Here is a 22,552-nt window from a genome sequence, read left to right as displayed (position 1 = left end):
AGGATAATAGAATCGCGTTAAATCAAAGTTTCAAACGCACGTTGGGTTTGATCTCGGGACGGAGATTTATTAGCTTTAGCGAAAGAGACTTTAGAATTTGATTTATGCTGCTTTCGGTATAAACGACTCGATTATCACGAATCTTTACATCTTTACTAAACCGCGTTTAAATCTGATATTTTCTGGTAAACTAAACATTATTAATAAAATTTTAAAAAATCTTACATTCGAGAATATCTATTAAAATTAAATGTAGAAAAAAATACAGGGAAATTAATAAAAGGATGTAAGATACTTTTGTATGAATTTTGTACTGTGGCAGTTAAGGAACGACTGCAGTTCTTCATTGTTTCCAAAGTGTCTGCCCATTTTCTAAAAACGTAACTCTCTATTCAGTCGTTCGAAATACAAATTCTGATATAAAATCTAAGATCTCAAGTGAGATACGCGAAGCGACAAAAGAAAAAGATTAATTAAAGGAGTTTCTGCCATGCGTAGCTTCTGTGGTTGGTCTCCCGTCGGCTTCGCTCGCATTGAAATTCGCAGCACGCATTCGCGAGATAATCAAAAGGCTGGGATTTTACGAGAGCCTATCGTGACATCCAAGGCAGTTTCGCCGATGGAGCAGCTGGCCAGAGAAGGAGGGAGAGAGGGGCCTCGTTATTTCATGATCCGCCACAAATTATTCGAACGAATGGCGACATGTTGCTTCGCATCTAACGACGGAAGAAGACTCTCAGTCCAGGTTTCCCTGTCTTGAACAGTAAATCGCGTTACATCGTTTACCTGCGCTGCTCCGTACCTTATTGTGATCGGGAAGGCTTAAACAGGACGTATCGATGTGATATTGAATAACATAAATATATATTGTTATTAGCATTATAAGATTATACTATCTTTTCAGAAATTTCGCACGCTCCAATAAAAATCTCTAATTTTTAATTGATTTGTTATATTGTATTCAATAATTCTCGTATAAAAATTTATATTTAAATATTACGATGTATTATTTTTCTTTTTTTTTACATTTACATAGATTCTTCTTTATTTTATGTTTTATATATATATATATATACCGTTTATTTTTATACCATTTTAAAAAATAAAATCTTAAAATATAAAATATAATAAATTCCTCTTCCCATTTATTTATCTGTAAAAAAATAGTTATTATTTGATATTTATTTTGATATTTAATATTTATTAAAAGTATAGATGTAATATCTGTACAAAATATGTATGTTACTTTTACAGAGAAATGCTTACAATGCTACTAGTTGATTTTGCATCTGTATTGCTTTCTCGTGCATCGGTCCAGAACGTAATAAATCGTTTATCTATCTACCTGTCATTCTGAAACTTCATTCGATAGCATCGACGAGGAGTTTCCCCATTTATTCTGCCGGATGGAGAGAAGCTACGAATGAATTAGAGCGAGTCGACTCGGCTCCTTCAATGTTCAATTCCGGCGATCCGGCGTCGCTTTTTTTTGCCATGAGCTTCCCATTTTAATCCACGATCTTTATCGATATTGGATATCGCGTGGACACGCTGTTGAGATATAATAATCAAAATGCAAAATAAAAAACCGATAAAAAAATCACTTTACACGTTATATTCATTATTAGTATATACTTTGTACATGTTATTATCTTTAATGTGACGTAGCGTGTACAAAAAAATGTATATATTCGATTAGAATTCAAATACTACGTTCTGCAAAATGCTATTTTAATTTTTAATTTACATATACCATTTCTAAATTCCACATCGATAGTTTACAAATACATCGGTAGTTTAACATACTTGTGCGTTTTCATATGCAGCATACATTATTTAAATTGATATTTACAGAGAGAGAGTTGCGAAAATTTATTTCTTTTATTATCACAAACGTTACTTTGTAAACTATATCGCTTTCAAGAAATAAGTATCACATTTTAAGGCAATTATCGATTTGTACCGCTCTCTTGCACAGTATTCGATATGGAAGCGGTAAAAACATCCGATACCCTTTTAAACTAAAGCAATCACGATCTGCGGTAGACAGCAAAAAACTTGGGGAACCATTCGTCATCTGGTTCTCGGTCGGTGTTCGGCAGATATAATTTTATTCGAAACCGGTATCGCAATGTCGTAACGACACGAGCCGCGGCTTTTACGAATTAAGTAGCGCACTCATGAAGCGGGTGTACGAGAGTGTGTCTGCGGTAGGCGATGAAAAATCCGGGAGCTGTTCCCCCTTCTGTGTTCCTCGCGATGCCCCTGCGGCGAACGCCACCCGCATCAGATAATATTGAAATTGATGATAAACATTTACGGGAGCGTTTTGTTACACAGAAAACATATTTGGATCATTGTGCGCAGTCATATAACCACGCGGTAGATTATGAATTCAGGGGTCCGACCGGGCCCGAAGAGGCATTGTCTGGTGGCCCTCTCATCTCCATAACGGGTCTCATCTCTCTTCTTCTGCTATTTCGACTGCTCTCGTATCCTCTCCCCCCCCTTTCCCTACTCGTGTGGAGCCAAGGGACTCTTAACTCACCTTTCCGACGGTATCTCGCTATCCCATTCTCCCCTCCCCCTCCCCCCACCCTCCTGTTCGAAATCTGGAGCTACCGCTTACTATAGTTGAATGCAGTCGCGTTGCTCTTTGTGAGTCCAAACTCGACTTGATCCCAATCGCCAATTGTTTTCTCTTTGGCTGCGGCCTAAATCGTATTCGAAGGGACACGGAGAGTTCTTACTGCGCGCGTGTATGGGACCGTACGTTAAATGTCGACGAGATATTAATCCCTTCGGTTCCAAAGTTGCCTGCTCGGGATTACAAAGGAGATGGAGAAACGCGTTATAAATCACTTGAAGCCATGAATGGAAATTATGAGCTCACTATGTCGCATATCTTATTATCCATTTCTGGAACTTCCTCACAACTTCTTTGCATTATTACATTTTCTATTGCGCCGCCTAAATTGCGATACACTTTCTCCAGAGACTTTATGTATTTTCCGCCATCATATTTTCTGCGAATTACTCTCATGAGAGTCCCGCAACACAATATCGCGTATCCGTCTTCTCGCGTCGTCGTTCGCGTTTTCACGGCCAACTGAGCCGGATATCGTGGCCAGGCCGCCGCCGCTAATATTTATCCTCGAAGTGACATCGGAGAACGTCCTTCGACGGGACACTTTTATTTTCCTGTCGCAATGCGAGGTCGCATCCCAGGGTGGCCGCGCGGGCTCCTTCGCCTCAAATTGCATCGACGGATGCGGTGACTCGAGCCGGTCAAATAAAATACAAACGACCTCGCTCTCTCGGGATCAACCCTCGTAATTCATCGCAAGTAAATCTGCTCGTTCTCTCTGCCTTGGTTATCATCGCGAAATCGTTTCAGCGCTACGCAAAAACAGAGCGTGAAATAAAATGGTAACGAGCAAACAGAAGTTACATCTGCGAACAGAAACGCGAAATTGCCAGGAGAGGATAATCGACATGGTCAAGTGAGCTGTGTTTACCTGCAAGCTGCAAATTGCAGGCTCGCCGTTCGCACCTGCGTGCTCGAGAGACACTGTACTTTGCGTTTTATTTCTCTTCGAAACACCAATCGAGCCTCTTGTAACACAATATAATATCAACGAGAGAGAGAACGAGGAAGAGAATATGAAACATAATAGAATCCACGACGCACGCAGCCTGTATATTTCACACATATGTATTTTGTCCACCTCAATTCTCTTCCTCCCTAATTTCTGTCGACTCGCTTAGAGACGGAACGGCGCTCCGGGTCGAGGGTTAGCCGGTGGTCCACATTTAGAAGCGTCCGGACGATCGCAACAAACGTTTCAATCTTATTCGTCGCCGGACGATCGTATCGTTGCGAGCTATCGCGCGACGTGATCTCCCTCGGGCCGGTCGTAATCCTCGACGAAGTTCTCGGATTTCTCCACTTTTTATGGTGCGCGCACTCTTTTGACACTCGCCGATGTCTCGTAGCCGCGACGACGTGCGTCGACGTGCGTCGACGCCTTCGTGGCAGGACATATATATCCTAGGACATAAAAGCGAGAAGTAGAAGAGACTCCGTTGGTTTCGCTCTTCCACGGTCTCCTTCCTCCTTCCCTTCTCTATCCTTCTCATTCCTCTCCTCGTCCTGTTTCTTCTCCTTCTCAGGATCCTCGCCGTGAACCGACACGGCGGTGCGTCCGTCGGATTAAGGGACTTATGCTCGCCGTGGCAGACCAGAAATAAGATTAATTTCCTCTCCCTCCCATTCTGCGGTTTAAATAGCTCGCAGCAATGCGGTTTACTGTGACAACTGTTCTCCCTAATGCAGTATAATTCGTAAAACAGATCGAATATTTTTATTCGACGAATGATAGGCATTATATTTCGTTGTTCTAAGAAATATTATTCACACACATAATTGTTTCATTCGTCACTTTAATAAATCGCCTTAAGAATCGTACAAAACTATTTTCTTTATTAATTAATTTCATAATATATATAATAATTTTAAAAACTCACTTATATCACGAATTATTTCATGCTTTTTAAAATCATCTACCTAAAATCACCACGATTGAATTGTATTATCTCAACAATTATGTTACTATAACTTAGAAAATTGCGTATATAGAAATTTAATATTTTAACTTTACATTTATACTTTCGATATATAATAGTATATACTTCTATTTCCCAAGGTTCAAATTTAATTATGATGAAAATTGTTGGACGCAATCGACGATACTTTGAGATGAATACCGTGAGATGAATACCGTGAGATGAATATCTATTTATATTATCAATTTTCATTATAATCTCATTTTAATAGTTTAGGTTTATTTTAATTACAACTTGATCTCGTGCTAATTAATTCCCGCTGCGTTAAGTTACCACAAGGATCCGCCACATACCGTATCCAGGAGCAACCTGTGCCGGAGGTCCCGTCGCGGGACGTTGCTTAAGCAAGCCCCGTACGTTATTAATAAATTACTGCACACCCAGGACGTTAATTACCGGCGCAGCCTCCGCGTACAGGCGGGCGCCCGGGAGAAAAGAGAAGGATACACAATTCCTAATTACTCGCGCGCCGGGCGTCGCTCGTTCGCGATTAGAAAACGACGAATCACGCGAAAAATTCACGCGAAGCGAAGCAAGCCGTGCGATTACTCATCGCATTTTATGCACTGTGTAATTGATCTACATTTCTGCAAATTGGGAATACGAAAATGCCAAAAACGGAATCTGCACGTGTACAATAAATTCGTGTAATAAATGTGAAGAGAGAGAAAGAGAGAAAATGTTTATTATGCTCCAGGGTAAAGTCTTTCCCGAGCAACTAAATTGGAACAAGAGATACGTAATGAGCAATAATGTTACAGATAACATTAATAAAAGGTGAATTATTTGTTATCTTGTGAAAATAGTTCTTATAAGAAATATTACTCGAAACATATATATAATATAAAATTAATGATTATTAAAAAGTTATGTGATATTTAAAGATGAAGTGTAAGCCTTTAAATGATCCAATGTAAATTTTTACAAAGATTGTTAATTTCAATGCCTTATATCGAGGAAAAATATTGACCAAATTTAACCAAATCAAATTATCACTAGAAAAAGACTTATAAATTTATCGGATCGAGAAAGGCCTGATGCTCGTGATGTATCGCAGGTGCAGATTGCTCGAATCCGCGACATCAAGTCACGCCGTGTCCCCGGAAGGACTTGGCGCCGTCTCGGGCGCATCACCGGAAAACTTTCGCCGTGCAACGCAAGCAAAGAAAGGGAGACAGCGACGCGATGGCAATCCCTAATAACTTGCGGGACAAACCCTGTGAGACAAAGCCGACGGATGAAAAAGCGCGAGAGTCGGGACAAATCGCGTGCAACCGCAACGCGGCAACCGCTTTCCCGTTTTCTCTACCCCTTTTCTCCTCTCTTCGTCTATCTCTCGTCTGACGTCGCTGCTGTTTCTGCAGTCGCTGACTTATCGCTTCCTGCGACGTGAAGATCAACGGTCCGCGATGCGCGAGACAAACGATCCGCGTTTCTTTCTCTTTTTTTTTTTTTTTTTTACACTGCTTCTTTTCTCAGGCGAAATCGTTTTCGCGGCACGGCAGGAAACGCCAAGCTGAATAGGGTAAACAGTATAATACCGTGTGACTCACGTCTTCGCGTGGCTCGAAAGGGTTGCGATAAAACGTCACGGTATGTGACATTTCGGATAACAAACATTTTGTACCCATGACTGATGTTATATTTTAAGGTAGAGCAATATTTTATGTTTTAAATGTAACAATGCAACTACATGTGAGAGAGATATTTCATTTTTCGTTGTCATTTTTGCTTATCAGTTATGCGCATATGGAAAATCATCTAAATATACACGCTCTCACGATTAAATGTTGTTATGAGAAAAAGAGGATGAAAATCACAGCTGTCAGAGATTATAAATTAAATCTACTATTTGTAGATATCATAAAATTAATCTGCAGCTGCTCATTTAAATATTATACGTATATAAAATATAAAAATGTTATGCTTGAATTATCAAGATTAGTCTCAAGATAAACATACTCTATATATCTATTTTAATTCCTGAATTATGAATAAATCAAGCAGTCTTGATTATTCATGAAGGGACGATTCATTAATAATCACTTTTCCATGTTTTATAAATCTTGCGTCGATGTTATATGCAAAATTTAAAGATCATGGAAATAATCACAGTCAATAATCACATAGTCGTTCCGTCTTGCATATTGTGATATAATAAACTTCTGGCATACTATTTAGTCTAATCTACGAGCAGCTCCCGCGAGGAGCACGTGGCTACACCTTGTCGACCGAGTATATACGCCGTTTTCGGGAAACTCGATGCCTTCGCGCGCCGGTCCCGCGGGAGGACACATACACATGTGCAAAGTGTATGCACCGCTGCACAGGCCCGCTGCTGCGATCTTAATTCCGCTTTAATCAACGCGCGATCGCGAATTACGAGCCCTCGGTGGGCCGTGCGACGAAAATTTCTTCCGGTAATCCTCGCGCGTGCCGTTGCCCCGTGCAAACTGCCGTTTAACGATCCGTTCCCCTCCCCTTAGACCGCATATCCCGCTCCGCGATCTGACTGACTATACAGTGGTGCAGTTTGTGCCTTGCAAAGATGCCTGGCAATGCATAAAATATGCATTTTCTTCGCTGTTATCGTGGGTACCGTGGGTATATATTTATAAAGATAAACTTGATAACTTATTATGACATTTATATATATATATATATATATATATATATATATATATATATATAAATAATTATATATATATTATATATTATATATATAATTTTTTTCACAATAAAATCATTCTGAAGCGCGGCTTCAAATATTCTGATCTGACTGCAGATAGTAATTTATTATTTAAATATTTCCATATTTTGCTGTGAAAAAAATTAAAAGTACAAATTTGATCGAGACAAGAATTCTAACATAAATATTATGAAAAAGAAAATGCGTCCTAGAATTTAATTATACAATAAATGTTAGAAATCTGATTAATAATTTCACGACGACATAACGTAAATCTTGCGACAGAGATTTCTCATATCACATTCATGACATTTATTACTTTAATACATACATAATTGAATAATTTAATAATATATTCTCAGCATTTAGATCAAGATATATTAAATTTCATTCACTGACAATCAAAATATAAGAGACAGAAATTCCTCTCTATAAAATAATCTCTCTCGCATAGAAAAATATTGAATGTTCGAATGACATATGATAAGATTAATTCCTCTTTGAAATCTCACGATAACGGGAAGGATTTTGAAGTAAGCAGAGGATCAAGAGCGTATTGATTCGCACTCCTGCTATAAGCAGATTGACGTCGAGAATCGTAAAATTCATTTTTGTCTCACAATTAAGCGGTCTGGTAGGCGATGAGCCGACATCACGAATTTCCAGAGGCGAACATCCGACCAAGCATTTTTCCCTCTATCGCCTTCGCGATAGCACTTGGCGGTGCGCGGTGGCGAGCAATTATTGAAAAACGATTTGCCGGGCTGCGGAATATTCCGCAATTCCGGTATCGCCAATACGCGCTTCAGGCTTCACTTCTGCTAGCTGATCGTGCCTGACGGAATCGACCACCGCGAGATCGCACGACCGATGACGATCGTCAAACGTTTTAACAAGAAACCACACGTTAGCTGGAATTGACATCTTTTTCCTAGTGCTAATATATTTCGAGCTGGTGACACCCTACGTATTTTGAAGGAATGCTGAAGGAATCCGTTTAAAAGTTTAAAGTTCTCGTTAAAAATAAAATTGACATTATTATAGCCACTTTATTTATGCATTAAAATAATCATTATTATTATTTATAACAAAAAGCAGAATGTTTTCTTCTTCTTATTATTATTATTGAATCATTATGTGTCATCAGATGGTATGTAAATAATATAAAAATACAATATGTAAAAATATAAGATTAAGAAATACAAATCTAATTTGATAAAGATTTAACTAAATATTATTTTAAAAATATAATATCAAAATATAATAAATATAACTTTTATATACTTATTTAATTTTTTCCTGTACTCTTAAAGGTTTAAAAGTCACCAACAGCAAAATAAGTAGTAAAAAAATAATCAGATTAGTAATTAAAAAAAACTTTCTCAGATTTTAATAACACGATTTGCGCATTAATTTTTTACATGAACCATATTAGTAATATCAGAGCCAATGTTGTTTTTTTCGAGACATCATAAATCTCCCATCTTCGAACAGTGCTTTTATTCTCGTGCGGTTTGTTGAAGCGATATATCTATCATGTTAAAACGAACGTTGAAGATCGATGGGATATCGTTCGATAAAAATATGTATGTGTGTCAAGCAACGCGCTCAAGCGCGTCATAAAATTATTTTTACGAAATTATATGAGGATATAACATTTCTTGACGTGATATTTACGAGTGGTTTTATGATGTCGATCAGACATCGTGTTAAAACTTCGCGGAATTTGAACAGTTGGTATAAGTAAACATATCTGGAAAAATGGAATTAAATCTATGTCATGTGTGTGATAATTATTTATATAATTATTGCTCGGCAGAAAATTTATAATTTCTTTCATTTTACCTGTTTAAATCGATTGGTGCTTCTGGAAGTCTTGGAAATAATTATAAACACAAGATTAATATTAAAATATATTTCATTGAAATTCCAAAAGTTAAATATATAACTATATGTCTCTTCCTTGAGCTAGGAGAGAGATGAGGATATATTTCAAGTAAATTGGAAGCTCTGAGAAAAATCATAACTATGTCACTGTCGAAGGAAGCAACGCTCGCATTATTTTGTAAATTAATGTCATCTTGGAAGTCGGAAAGATTGTTTCTCCCGTCTTGAGATAAGATAATTTCAATACAAAGGCGCGTGATAAATCGGGCTCCGTTCCGCTAATTCCTCGTCGAAATGTCTGGAAGGGTTTCTTGATAACTTATTTACCCCGGCTGCCTAGCGGTTGGACGGATGACGTCCATTTAGCCCCCCATCTTCCTCTCGCCAGCTTTCTTCCATCAGCCGCGTCTCTTTTTCCATCTGTCTCGGGGGAAATGCCGTTCTTCCAGTTAGCCCGACGTCACTCCGGCCAATTTCTACCGCGCTCGAAAACCGTAGGATCGCGCGAAAGTGAATTCCCCCTCGGCAGAATTCTGTCTGAATGTATTAAGGCGAATTTGCACGGTTTACTTTGGACCGAACGAGTTACAGACGAATGGGCCAAGGTAAGGGAAGGGTGAATTGCATAGAATGAATGCAAACAATGCCTTCGCAAAAATGATTATCAAACGACGAAAGATGCAGAATCGTTATCTACTTTTACTCCACTTCTTACTAATTGAATTATATGCTAAGTAATATATGCAAATAATTTTATTTCTTGAATGCATTAAAAATTATTGTTTTTATGATTTTTTTTTAGTTAAATGAAGTAAATTATTTGATTTTATTTCAAGTAAATGAATATATTTTATCTTAGTGCGACAAAAGAAAAAACTTCTTACGAAATATTTGATATCACGATAATGTGAAGGATATGAAGGATATGTTCAACAATGTTAATTTTTTTTCGATTGATATGTGGTAACGTTATATATTTCAGAGAAAAATTCGCGGAAAATCTTTTTGAAAATTTTGTCGAAGGCAGCTTATCTGCAAAGTTTATGGGAATGTGTTTCGGAAAGTTTAGCCGAGAGAAGCTAGTTTTGAGACTGAAGACAAGGCGTTACTTGCATATTAGCAGCCATTATTCTCCTATCCGCATTAACGGAAGAAACGATGTATTATCCGCTCGAATGCAACTTCCCGCTGCGGGAAAATTACACGCGAGCACGTAATTCGCAATTGTACGTCAAACGCGATTCGAGCCGTCGCTCATTGTTCGTCGTTTAAGGAAGTAACGTTAGCGTTAAAGATCAATGATTGCAATTCGATGCCTATGGTGTTGAAATTTCATCATCTTCCCGTCAAACAGCTCGCAACTGTTTTCATGTTTTCGGGGTGCATAATCATCCTGATTCATACGATAAAATTTCTTAATCGAAATTGATCTACGTATAATTGTCGTGTAAGAAAATCGTTGTTATATTTATTACATCATTCGCATTTTTTTTCTTGTTTCCTTGAAAGGAAAGAAATATTAGAGAATATAAGAAAAGAATCTTGAAGACACTCTTCCTCGTCAGAAGCAAATCGGCGACATAAGAATTCATCGAGGATCTCTCTTTGCAGGCGGATTCACGCTTTCCGCACGCGCGATCATTGTTAGAAGTCCCTTCTTCCCCTGTCGTATCCACTCTTTTTTACGCTTTATCTTGAAACGGATACTAATGCGTATGTCAGGCCGGTTCGGCCATTGCGAGAAACGCTTATGTCTACGTTGGAGTAACAAAACTGTCAGCGACACCGGGGAAAAACACTTGCTGTCTTGCCGACTCAGAAATACGCACTGTGGTATGGTATGAGAAGGTTGGATGAAAGGGAGAGGAAGTGACAAAGTACCGCCGGTATCACGCTACGTTTCCTCCCACATTGCGCAGTTCGACGACGCTCTTTTCGGCGCGTTTCTTGTTCTTGTCTCGTCAGAGGGAATATGGAAAAGATCACTTCTCATTCTCTTTCTCTCTCTCTCTCTTTGCAGTCTCCGTTTCTCCTCCGGCCGTCTCTTCATCACGGCTCATTACCGCACGTAGGATCCTCTTTCCGAACTGCGAAAACGACGCAGCTGCTGGCCATGCAAAGAGAAATCATGAGGGCAACATATTGCTCCGTTGCTAAAACGAGCAAAATAATAATTCATCTGTAGTCTCTGTCGTCAACTGTGATTATTGTATGCCAAGTGATTTATAAACGCACGAGAAATAGAGCAATCTTGTTTAAAAATAAGGTTTCTTCCTCAATAATATTTTTAAAAGAAAAAAATGTAAGTGAAAATAATAGAACGGAGAAAAATATATATTTTTAACTAAAAACTGAAAAATTGAAATCGTATTAATGAGACGCAAAATTATAATATTTAAAATAAAAGCTTTTATCTTTACAACAGAGATACCAAATTTTATTAAAAAAAATTCTTTTTATCCATCACTTAATTTAGAGTGATTTTAGAGTGATTTTAATATCGAGACATATCAATTATAGATATAGTAATAAAAAAATCAAGAAAAATTAAGAAAGAAACAAGAGAAAAGTCATTTATTACATATCCGAAAGAAAGGCGAGATGGATAGCAATTTCGTAGCAGTTTCTACACACCGCAAGCTCAAATTGTGATAAATCATATCAACGATTAATTCGCCGTGCCTTAAGAATTCTGGGTGTTCCCCGCGGTTCAATTTCGTGCGTTAATTAGACGCGCGGGCTGTACGGCTGAACTACGAGCGGAGTTCCTCCGGAGTAGAAATGAAAGCGTCGTTAAAGCGAACCATTAAACGGACGTGGCCGTTACACCAATTAGCCGTAATACGAGTTAAGTAGCCAAATAGCCGGAATTTATCCCGGGGCGACGAAAACCGCCGGCCTGCGGCTTCCTACGGGCTGATAATCTTAACAAGGCGAACGAGCGCGGGTGTGTCAGCCCAGCACGATGTGTTACACACAATGATTACAACGACGCTCGCGTTCACAAACGACACGGCTCGATAATTTGTCGAATTCACGGATAATTCATTCTCGCCGCGGCTCAGGAATTCGAAGATTCTTAAGGTGCTATCATGCTTAAAATTCCCGACTGGAATCCTTTCGCCAAGATAGATCGGCGTCGAGTCGAATAATGGTGTAGACCTGTACGATGTATTGTACGACAAAATAATGACATAACGAATCAAGAAACTATTCCAGATGTCACCAAATTTAAATTCTGAAAATAAATTACCGCGACTTATTTCCAAAAAGTTGAGAGATTAAGTGATTCCTTATTTCTTTCTTGTCATAGAGAATTAATCAAATCTTGATTTATATTTTAAGAAATATATATATCTATAATAAAAAAATTAAAATAAGAGACAAAATATTTCTAAATATCAAATAGGTCTCTTTTTTCATTTTTCATATATTCAGTACTGTTGGAAGTAGCATACACTACTTATATACTATGAAACAAAAATGACTGGAGACACCCCTGAGTCCATACATTAAAATTATTCCCATGATGATCGTGATGAAAGCAAAGTAGCATTCGTTGAAACAACGGTGATTCCGCGTTACAGATAGTGCGGCGCCACTGCGCGAGTTATTTACCGTGTTTAAAGTGAGCAGCCGTCCCATTATGGGACGTATGAGAGTGCGGGCGCTCCACATACATAGCCGTAGAGCGGAGATTGCGAGTCGCGCGGATAACAGCCACATCCCGGTGAACAATAAGGCGTAAAAAGGTGCGTAAGCGGTCTCGGGGATCATCGCCACACGAAGGTAGAGCGAAGGTAAAGAGTCGAACGAAGCAAAAAGGATAGAGAAAGAGAAAAAGAGAGGGCAAAAGAGAGAAGGAGGGAACTAACTCGGAGCGAACGGCTGAGCTATCATTGCATCTCCTCATTACCATAACTAGTTCCTCCCCTTCGTCCCTGGCGTGCCCTCCTGGATCTCCTCCTCCGTTTCTTCCCCCTCTTCCATTCCCGCTTTCTGATCTCGGCCTCCATGCATCATTCCTGATACACATTTACGCACACAGTCGTCCGAGAAGGTTTGAAAGGGAGAGACGTAGACGGAAAGAGGAGGACACCGCGAGAGAGAGAGAGAGGTTTGAGGGACCAAAGTTCTTCGGAAGGCCAAGTGCGGCAGCCACGGCTAAAGGTCCAGAGATATGGACGTTCGCCTTATAAGATGAGACAGAACTCGACTCACTTCGTGCGAGGGACGAAACGGGGGTGGAAAGAGGGAAGAACGCACGATGCGGAATCTCCGGCCAGGTAGAGACAGTTTATGTGTACATCGTGGTTTCATCACGAATAGTTTATCTTGTGAATCTGCTGTGGCACGGTTTGCTTCTGAACGTAGATAAGGCACGTATGATAAACGTGACGAATAATATAACTTAATACCTATTATAGAAATACAATGTCATTAAAAATTATTGGAGAATGTGAGATGAATTATTGCAGATACATTAATAATACTGCATAATTGATATTTTTTACTTGGAAATAATGTCGCGAATATAAGCTTGCGATTGTCAACTCTTACTTCTTAATCTTTATCTAAATCGAGATGAAGTATGTATATTTATAGAGTATTCACAGAATTCAAATTCGGTGTATATGTTACTACTGTATTTACCTGCTTGTCGCGATAAATCGCCAAATTCGCAAATCGTGATATACGTGTTTCCAGCGAAAACCGCGGCAAATATATAGGTTTACTTGAGATAGGTCTTATCTTTATGAATGAGGATTCATCATCCGCCATGTTTTTCCTCCCGTTTCTTTTCTCTGGCTTCAGTTTCGCCTAAAAATATTTGCTCCAAACTATGCGACGAACAAAGACAAACACAAGGTGTCTTATGACGGTCTATCTCATAACTTACAATATTATTACGATGTTACGTATTGTTATTACATTCTCAATTTTAACGTAAGAGGATGTGAAAGCCGCATTTTTTTAAGGAAAAAAAAAATATGCTGATAAATGTAAATGTACGAAAGCTTGTACAAAAGCTTCTACAAAAAAAAATTTTATGGAAGTAATAAATTTATGAAAAATAAAGCAAATATCGGGATATTTTGTTACATTCCACATAAAAGTATGGAACTGTCTCTCCAAATTTAGTATGATCGGCTTAAAGTGACAATTCCCTTTTATTCGTTGTAATGGAATTAGACTATAAGGGAAATATTTTGACAAGCGAGAACAAGTAGAGAAAACTGATCAGGTGAAAAGATTCGCGCGAGATTACCGGTGTTGGTCGGCTGCAACCGCAACAACGGCAGCCACAGCTGTACTCCAAGATATGGACGTTTGCCTTATAAGATGAGACAGAGCCTGGAGGGTAAGAAGAGAAGTGAGAGAAGGGTTGGAGCGATGAGACTCGTGATGCGGACAACGCGCACATTCCGCCTAACTTGCACACCTACTAAGGGGATCTCATTTCTCGCGAACAATACGTTCAATTAAGAACTTTAAATTTCTTCTTTGTTTTAGTTTTGTCAAAGTACTAAACCCTAACATTTGCTTCTGTTTTGTTATTTTGTTTAGTTTTGTCTCGATTTTATCTTATTATATCATTACTGTAAGGAAACTGCTAGCAACGAAACACCATTTCCTTTATGTTACATTCTTTGTTTCTTATTTTCATGCAGTAATATTAATTATCTATAAATATATTGTAGCTGTTATATGTTACTAATATTTTCATTTTTGTTCGTGCTATTGATTACACTATTTGTTGATTGCACTTCTCATTAAATTATCAGAATTCTTATTTTGGTAGGCCGCTTTAATTTCCAACATACTGATTATGCTCAGCTAATATTTAAAGTAACAAACATGTCGTATGTTTCTAAATTCTGGTGATGCTCCAAATAAATTATTACTTCAAGATTTTATTTCAGCTACTGTATATACATTTGATGTGCTCTATTTCCAGATCTCAGAGGAATTACTTCGAATTCCGAATAAAGTTATATAACTCTTCCTTCCACCTTTACTAATCCAAAAATAATGGTTAAAATTACTTAATATCATTGAATATATATTCGTGCAGATATATCTATATAATGATTATATAGATGACTGGGATAATTGGTAGATAGAGGAAAAGGTAGAAATGTAATATAGTCATTATGTTCTTCTCCATCCATAAAATTGCACGTTTACATTTCACGGATATCCATTATACTCATATTTTAAACGTTTCACATTTCCAGTGATACAAATACAAAGTACATAAACTATCACGTATGGCAAATTAAATAATCTTTTGAAGAAAAAATTCTTTTCAGGAGAATAAATAAATATTTCTTTTAACAAAAATAAATAAAAATAAATCTATCATATAAATCTTTTTTTTCTCTTTCCTTGAAGAATTTCGACTTTTCTCAAAAGAATTTAAAAAAATTAACGCAAACGCGTGTTGTTCAAATTTCTATAGCGTATGCAAGTAAATTCACATAATAATATCTCCATACGGTTCAATCGTGCTATGCTGCCCGTGCAAGTTGGATTGGCGGACGACGCGAGTCTTTGCAAAATGAAGAATCTCATCGTCAACCGGATCGCTACGCAGAGGCGTAAAAAGGTGTCACGTATGCTTCACGCATGCAAGTAACAAGAAGGAGGTAGCCGGTTTCTGAAATCTTGCCGCGGCGATCTCGTTTCGTTCGCCAAGCGTTAACTTCGGAGTTACGTGGCGGCGGTTGTGCGTCCGAAAAGGATAAAAAAAAAAAGGGAAAAGAGAACGAAAAAGAGAAGAGAATACATCGCAAGAGAAATATAATGAGCCGTACGTGACTTTAATAAGGGAACGAGGCGACTCGACCGGTTCCCCTAGTCCCGAGACGCAATCGCTACCGAGAAATATTATTTAATCTCGTCGCGGATTTAACGAGCATCGCTCATTAAGGGATTAATTAATGGAATTCGCTGCGCGAACGAAGGCTCCTGGGCGGAAGTTTGTTCGGGACGAAAATAATGGGATCGTTGAAACTTCAAACGGCGGCTATCTACACACGTTTCCCACACGAGAACTTCATATCCTAGCGAAGTATCTGTTCGGCTTGCGAAGTTGCTCGTACGAAGACCATAATATAATATAGGTATATTAAGTTTTGCAATATCTTCGCAATATATCACGCTCTAATTTCCTTTAATCGCCATACATCGCGTATTATTAAATTAAATTTGATATAGTCATTAGAGTTAAATGTAATCGTCTGGAAAATTTTCCTCTCATTAATCGACACGATATTAACTGTACAAATACGTGAAACTCCGCGTGAAACAGTTGCTGGGCAATCCTAGTTATCAATCGAAGAATCTCCCGAGCCTCTCTCCGTGGAAGATAGAAGACAGAGAGTGCCTCACCTTTGAAGAGCGGTCAACTATTTTTGCCTTGTCTCGAGAGCGTGCAGGGCTCTCGGGAATTTCGATACAATGCGAAAGTCGCAGAGGATGTGGGACGGCTCGAAGCCGGAGAACAGAGGTAAGCGGTAGTCGCGGGCGGGAGGAGAGGCAGGAGGGTGGCAGGAAAGGGTTGCACGAAGCCATAGAGAAGAGGTAAAACTACACGACTGCACCGAGGCTGAGTCAGCTGAAGTCGACTTTACACTAGCGCTTGTTACAGCCGGAGATACGGGGGGACGAGCAAGGATAAGAGGGACATAGGGGAAGGGCGGAGGAGGAAGGGCGGAAGAGAGAGCGGGTCTCCGCAATCCTTCTCTATCCGCCGACTAAAACTCTAAGTCTCTATCTATCTGTTTCTCCGCGCTGCAACGACATCTTCCTCTTCCTCTTCCTCCTGCCCGAGGCAACCCTCCCAGTCGCCCAGATGTAAGCCAGTTTCGCCCCGAGGATTCGCGTCCTAAGCCGAGGCTCGTTAAGAGCTGGCAGATTTGATCCTTTGTATCGTCCCTGAAACTCGCTCTAGGGCCGTCCGGTCCCACTCACTCCGTGGACTCTCATTCGGTCTTACGGATAACGGGAAATAACGGAAACAATTATTAAGGATTTCCCTCCGTGCTGTCGTTATCCGAGCGCGAAAAAAGCATTGCGATAGAGGAAGTAAAAGCGCGCGCGCGAGAGGAGCGGAGAGAGAGAGAGAGAGAGAGAGAGAGAGAGAGAGAGAAAGAGAGAGGAGAAGAAGAAGAAAACAAATGTATGTCCTCTCATCGCGCTGGATTAAGTTCCAGGACAGTTATGGATTGCGTGAGTGCAAAGAGGAAGATGATAACATAAAAAGATGGATTAATTGTGGCGAACGCTTCAACTACCGTTTCTTGCGTGAGTTCTCCTTGCCACCATGTAATAGCACGGTGCTACGATAGCTGCGATTAATTTCTTTTTGTCGCGACCAGCATCGTGGCCTCCAAAGTGTCTGAGGAGCCTCGTCCGACATGGACGGTTCCATAAGCGTCGCCGAGATTTTCTTCAAGGACTCGGTATAGCTTGCTCTTTCTGTACTTTTTCTGGAAGAGATGACCGCAATTAATTTCCTATCCGTAGCGTTTTGATAAAACCTCTGACACCAACAGGTATTATCGCTTGACGGGTCTGTACTTGAACAAAATGATAAAATTAAATTATCAATAAGAAATGTATAATTAAAATTAATAATAACATATATATATATATATATACAATATATATTATGATACAATAATTAAAATTACTCTAAAAATCATTTTTTCTTGGAACTTTTTATTTTCTTATTTTTATCTGTTTATTATTACGTTATCACAAAATTAAAAAATTTTTGTTTCTTTTTTCTTTCCATTTTTTTGCCAATTCATGAAGTAAATTGAAACACAATATTCATTGAAATAACAAATAGGAAGTTACGGTCTCTCTTTGCCACCTTCATTAACGCGGAGCGATGCCGATTTCACCGGACCCGGCTGTCGTAACGAGTCTCTCAATAACGATCCAAATAACTCGCGGCGATAATAGAGGGTGAGAGAAGATCGGGCTGACGGCACGGCACGATAAACGTCAGTCCTGGGCCACTTGAGCGATGTCGACACTCGCGTGGCTTCCCACACGCTAGCGTGAAAGCGACGGACAGCCGCTGACGGTATTTAAAGTGCCTCACATCGACAAGTGCAGCAGCACGGCGCACCGCACCGACCGGGGATTTCCTTCGATTATCGACGAGGAAACTTCACACGGCCTCCGTTTCCGCTTTCTCACGACGCGGCATACTACTTGTTATTGTCACGGTACTCGCCATGGCAAAAAATAAAAGAAAACATGGTAATATCATTAGAAAATTCTGCATAAAGATTAGTCAATAAAATTAGTCAATAAAACATAAAGAATGCTAAAACAGCGCGCTATTCTCAAATTTTTATTTGTTCCTCACTTTGTGTTAGTTATTAATATGATTTTTATAGTTAATCTTTCTACTTAAAATGCGATAAGTAGTGATAAATTATTCACCAAGATTAGATTAATGCAATGTGTGAGATAACATTGAAATATGATAATATTGTAATAGACGAATAAATCAAATCGCGAAACTATAAAATGACATTAGCAGTAAAACATGAATGCGAAGCAGATTATTGCTGACGCATGATCAGCAAAAACTATTCAGTATAGTTATAACAGAGTTCATGTTACGTCGCGGTATAGAAAGGCATACATTAAAAACCGGTTGTAGACTTCTAGTCAATTTATATGGTGGTTAAGCTCATCATAACGAACCAATTACAATATAGTATTCGCAGAAACTGCACTAGAATCGCTCTACCGGTAGTTAAGTACAACGGGAAATGAATTCGAGGCTCTATATTAAACATTAATGTGATACTTTCTTTCTTCGTAATTTGCAGCAGATGAATTAAAATCTTACACTGTTCTATGGATACGACAAGTTTTTACGACATCTTTTTTATTTCCAGGAAATTTTATATTAACAAAGTTAATATTTAAAAACTTAAATCTTATTGTTCAACACTTTACAATCAATATAAGTAATCTACAATTTAGTTGAAAATAAGTATTACAGAAATATAATTTTTTCAATAGATGAATATATTCGAATTATCATTTGTTTATCGTGATTAAATTTGCAATCTAATTCTTAAACAGACCGACATATTTTTGCTCGTGTCCACCGAGGGAATTGCGCAAGAGTGAATAATGGCATTAAAAATTAAAAGATGCTTGTCTTTATTTACTGCACCGGCCATTAAAAGGACACCCGCGTGGATAGAACCGAAAGACAAAGCCGTATCGGTAATTGGCTTAGCCGCAACACGATCGATGAGTCGTACCGTCGTCGTACAGAGCAGCCAATAGAAGTTGAACCCAATTTGGTGGACCCCGGTAACTTTCTCTCGCACACCACGGCATCGGCGTTTCGGCAAATCCTCGTTTCGGCTCGCAGAAACTTATTCCGCTGCGTCTAATTCCGACTAATTGCAAATTAATGGCATCCGCCGCCGCTGTCTCGCTCGGTAAAATATCGCGCCGATATCCTTGATTTGCTTTCGCCATTTAGCTAACTGCTTGTCAATTTTCTAGAATCATCTCGACGATCTAACTTTATCCCTTCTGCCTCGGGGCAGCCTACGACGGATCGTAAGATCCCGTCGTACAAATCCAATCCTGCGGTATTTCACGATTTCAATTCGCAAAATAAAAACAAAAAAATTTATCCTTACTTAAGACATTCGAGGTATTCGAATTATGCTTGTTTCAAAGTAGAACGATGCGGAACTCACAGATGACATCCGGATGAATCGGTGTTTTCGCTTGGAAGCCTCACGCGGTAGCTGCGTGGTGCAACATGCAATTTCACGAAAACGTATTTTGCGCATTTGCCATGACTGTCCGCCGTTCGCCGATTTATCGATATCGTTCCGGCAGCGAGCGACGTCTCGCTTTAAATTGCCATAAAGCGACAATCAATTACAGTTACGTATCTCCGATGCTCGCGACCAGCGGATTGCTCCGTTTTGGCATAATCGCCACTGGCCGACGTTATTTATCGATAGATCGTATTTTACAGCTCAATAACTGCGTCCTCGCGCCACACCGCGAATTTACATGCGTATCGGATCGCTTGTCATGGGCATATCAGTTCGCGATAACGGAGCGGCATATTTGAAGGTTCGCGATTTTCGCGCGATGACTCTCGCGATATTAATCTGCCTGTCGACTATAGATCTTCTTTTCTCTCTTTTTATCTTCTCGGTAATTATTATTATACGCGCGGGTCGCGCATCCGTAACTCATCGGATGGATTCTATAAAATAATCATGCTAATTGAGTCGAATTATGTATGTCGAAATTATTCGTCAGCGTGTTAGGTCACAGTTAGTCGATAACATGCGAATACATTTTTAATTGCGTTTCGTCGATCAAACTACTTCCTGATAATTTTGTATTAATGTGCGGAATGAAGAGTCACCCACATAAATGTTTCAACTGTTTCACAACGGAAAATTATGCCGCACCGAAGAGACAATAATGAATGATTTCGTCAATATTGAGGATTGCAACGATATTATTCTGTAACAAACATATTATTTTTATTTAATTGTTGTCATGTCATCAAGAGAGGGAGAGAGAGAGAGAGAGAGAGAGAGAGAGAAAGAGAAAGATACAATTATCATTTAATACCAATCTCCAATAACATATCGATAATTGATTTCTATTTAAAAAATGAAGTCTCGATTCCTAGATTAATCTTTTCGAAATAAACCTTATTTTCAAGTAAGTCATAATTGGTTCTCGACTTACGATTTATATTCTCTCTTTGTAAACGCGAACGTTTTGTAACGCGCTTGTTGCTTTAGTTTTTCTTCTCGGCGCATGTGTAATCCATTAGCTACGAAGACACTAAAGAACGTATGGTTCTTTTAGGGGTCTGAAAAAAAGGAGTTAAAACCTGACAGAAGCAGTGTCGGTACAAAACTACCATCTGCCACTTTCGAAGGAAGTTGCGAAGAAACGCTTCCGGCGTATTTGCATCATCGTTTCTCGTAACGGCCACGAAAAAGAGTCGTGCGCAGCTCGATCGAGATTATCGGTTTTCAATCTACGTAATAACACATTCAACACTTGAATCCTATCGATGTCCATCCATTAATAGAACGAGATCAAGATTAAACGAAGAACAAGAATCAAAATGAATCTTCTTATTAAACAATTAACATTGAACTAAATATTACACGAGTTAATAATTGATTGTGATTAACTGTAATACTTAAAAGCAATAAGTAATCTCATTCAAATATCAATTTGAAAACGAAAGCATACTTATAATCCTGTTAAAAATCAGCAAATATTCATCGCACTTCTGGAGAATTAGAAGTTTATCAATTTGAAAATTAACGAATTATTTTTCATTCATCTTTAAAGCGAAGCAATGATAAGTAATCTGAGCTTTCACAATTGGTCATTTAAATTTTTCCGCCTGTTTTCAATACGAAGACCCTCAATTCAGAGAGGTGGAGATCGGAGAGGGAATAAGAGGACTTCGTTAAACGATTCGCCGGTGCACATGCGGTAGTCGAGAGATAATAATTCCGGTGGTCCCAACAGAGCGCTTGTTCACGTCTCGTGTATGGGAATTTTGACAGTATCGCACCGCCGATTGGCAAGATCTAATTTATCGAGAAAGTAACTCTCTCATTCTCTCTCTCTCTCTCTCTCTCTCTCTCTCTCTCTCTAGTCGTTCAACGAACCGATACGTTATAAGTACCGATCTATATCCACGAAACGAGGCACGATCTATCATTTACGAGCACAGTCTCGGCTCATTTCTCCGGCTCATTCTCTTCCTTACGAGCCTGTCTATTGTTTGCTCGTATTGTTTCTCGCGCGATTGCCTCTCCCGACGTCGGTCCATCTGTGTGGCACAATCTCCAACGACTTCTCCAAGTTCATCTCGCGAGCATCGATCGCAGCGATCGATAATATCGATAGAAATGTTGAAGTGATACAGCGAACTAATTGAATTTTTTTAAAGAGATGGAAAGAAAGAAATGAATTCTCTATATTAAATTTCTTAACGCTAAAATTTACTTTTCCGGATTCTATCAGACTAATGCGCACTTAACCCTTCAATTGTCTACGGAGTTATATCAGTTATGCTTTACAACGACTATAATGTCGCTATAGGTATGGTCGGTATACTCTAAGATAATAGGAGATATCATTTCTGATTAGGTGTAATCGTTACATCATGGTGATCATCCACTATTAAAGTTTCAAATAAAGTGCGATATTATCTTGAAGTGTACGCAATATTGATCCGCATGGCTGTGCAATGAAGAAGATCTAATTGAACGATTTTAAATAATTACACGTGCG

General features: G+C 38.9%; 1 protein-coding gene and 1 pseudogene across 1 annotated transcript in view; one reads left to right on the top strand and one right to left on the bottom strand.

Moving 5' to 3' along the window:
- Positions 1 to 22,552, bottom strand: part of olf413 (DBH like monooxygenase olf413) — a 192,984-nt gene that overhangs the window by 64,995 nt on the left and 105,437 nt on the right. The gene's annotated exons all lie outside the window — the stretch shown is intronic.
- On the top strand, positions 2,260 to 3,336 carry LOC148935927 (uncharacterized; annotated as a pseudogene).

The sequence above is a fragment of the Pogonomyrmex barbatus genome, unplaced genomic scaffold (genome assembly GCF_055798465.1).
Source record: "Pogonomyrmex barbatus isolate J1 unplaced genomic scaffold, ASM5579846v1 scaffold3, whole genome shotgun sequence".
Lineage (NCBI taxonomy): Eukaryota > Metazoa > Arthropoda > Insecta > Hymenoptera > Formicidae > Pogonomyrmex > Pogonomyrmex barbatus.
This window is presented reverse-complemented; position numbering and strand designations above follow the sequence as displayed.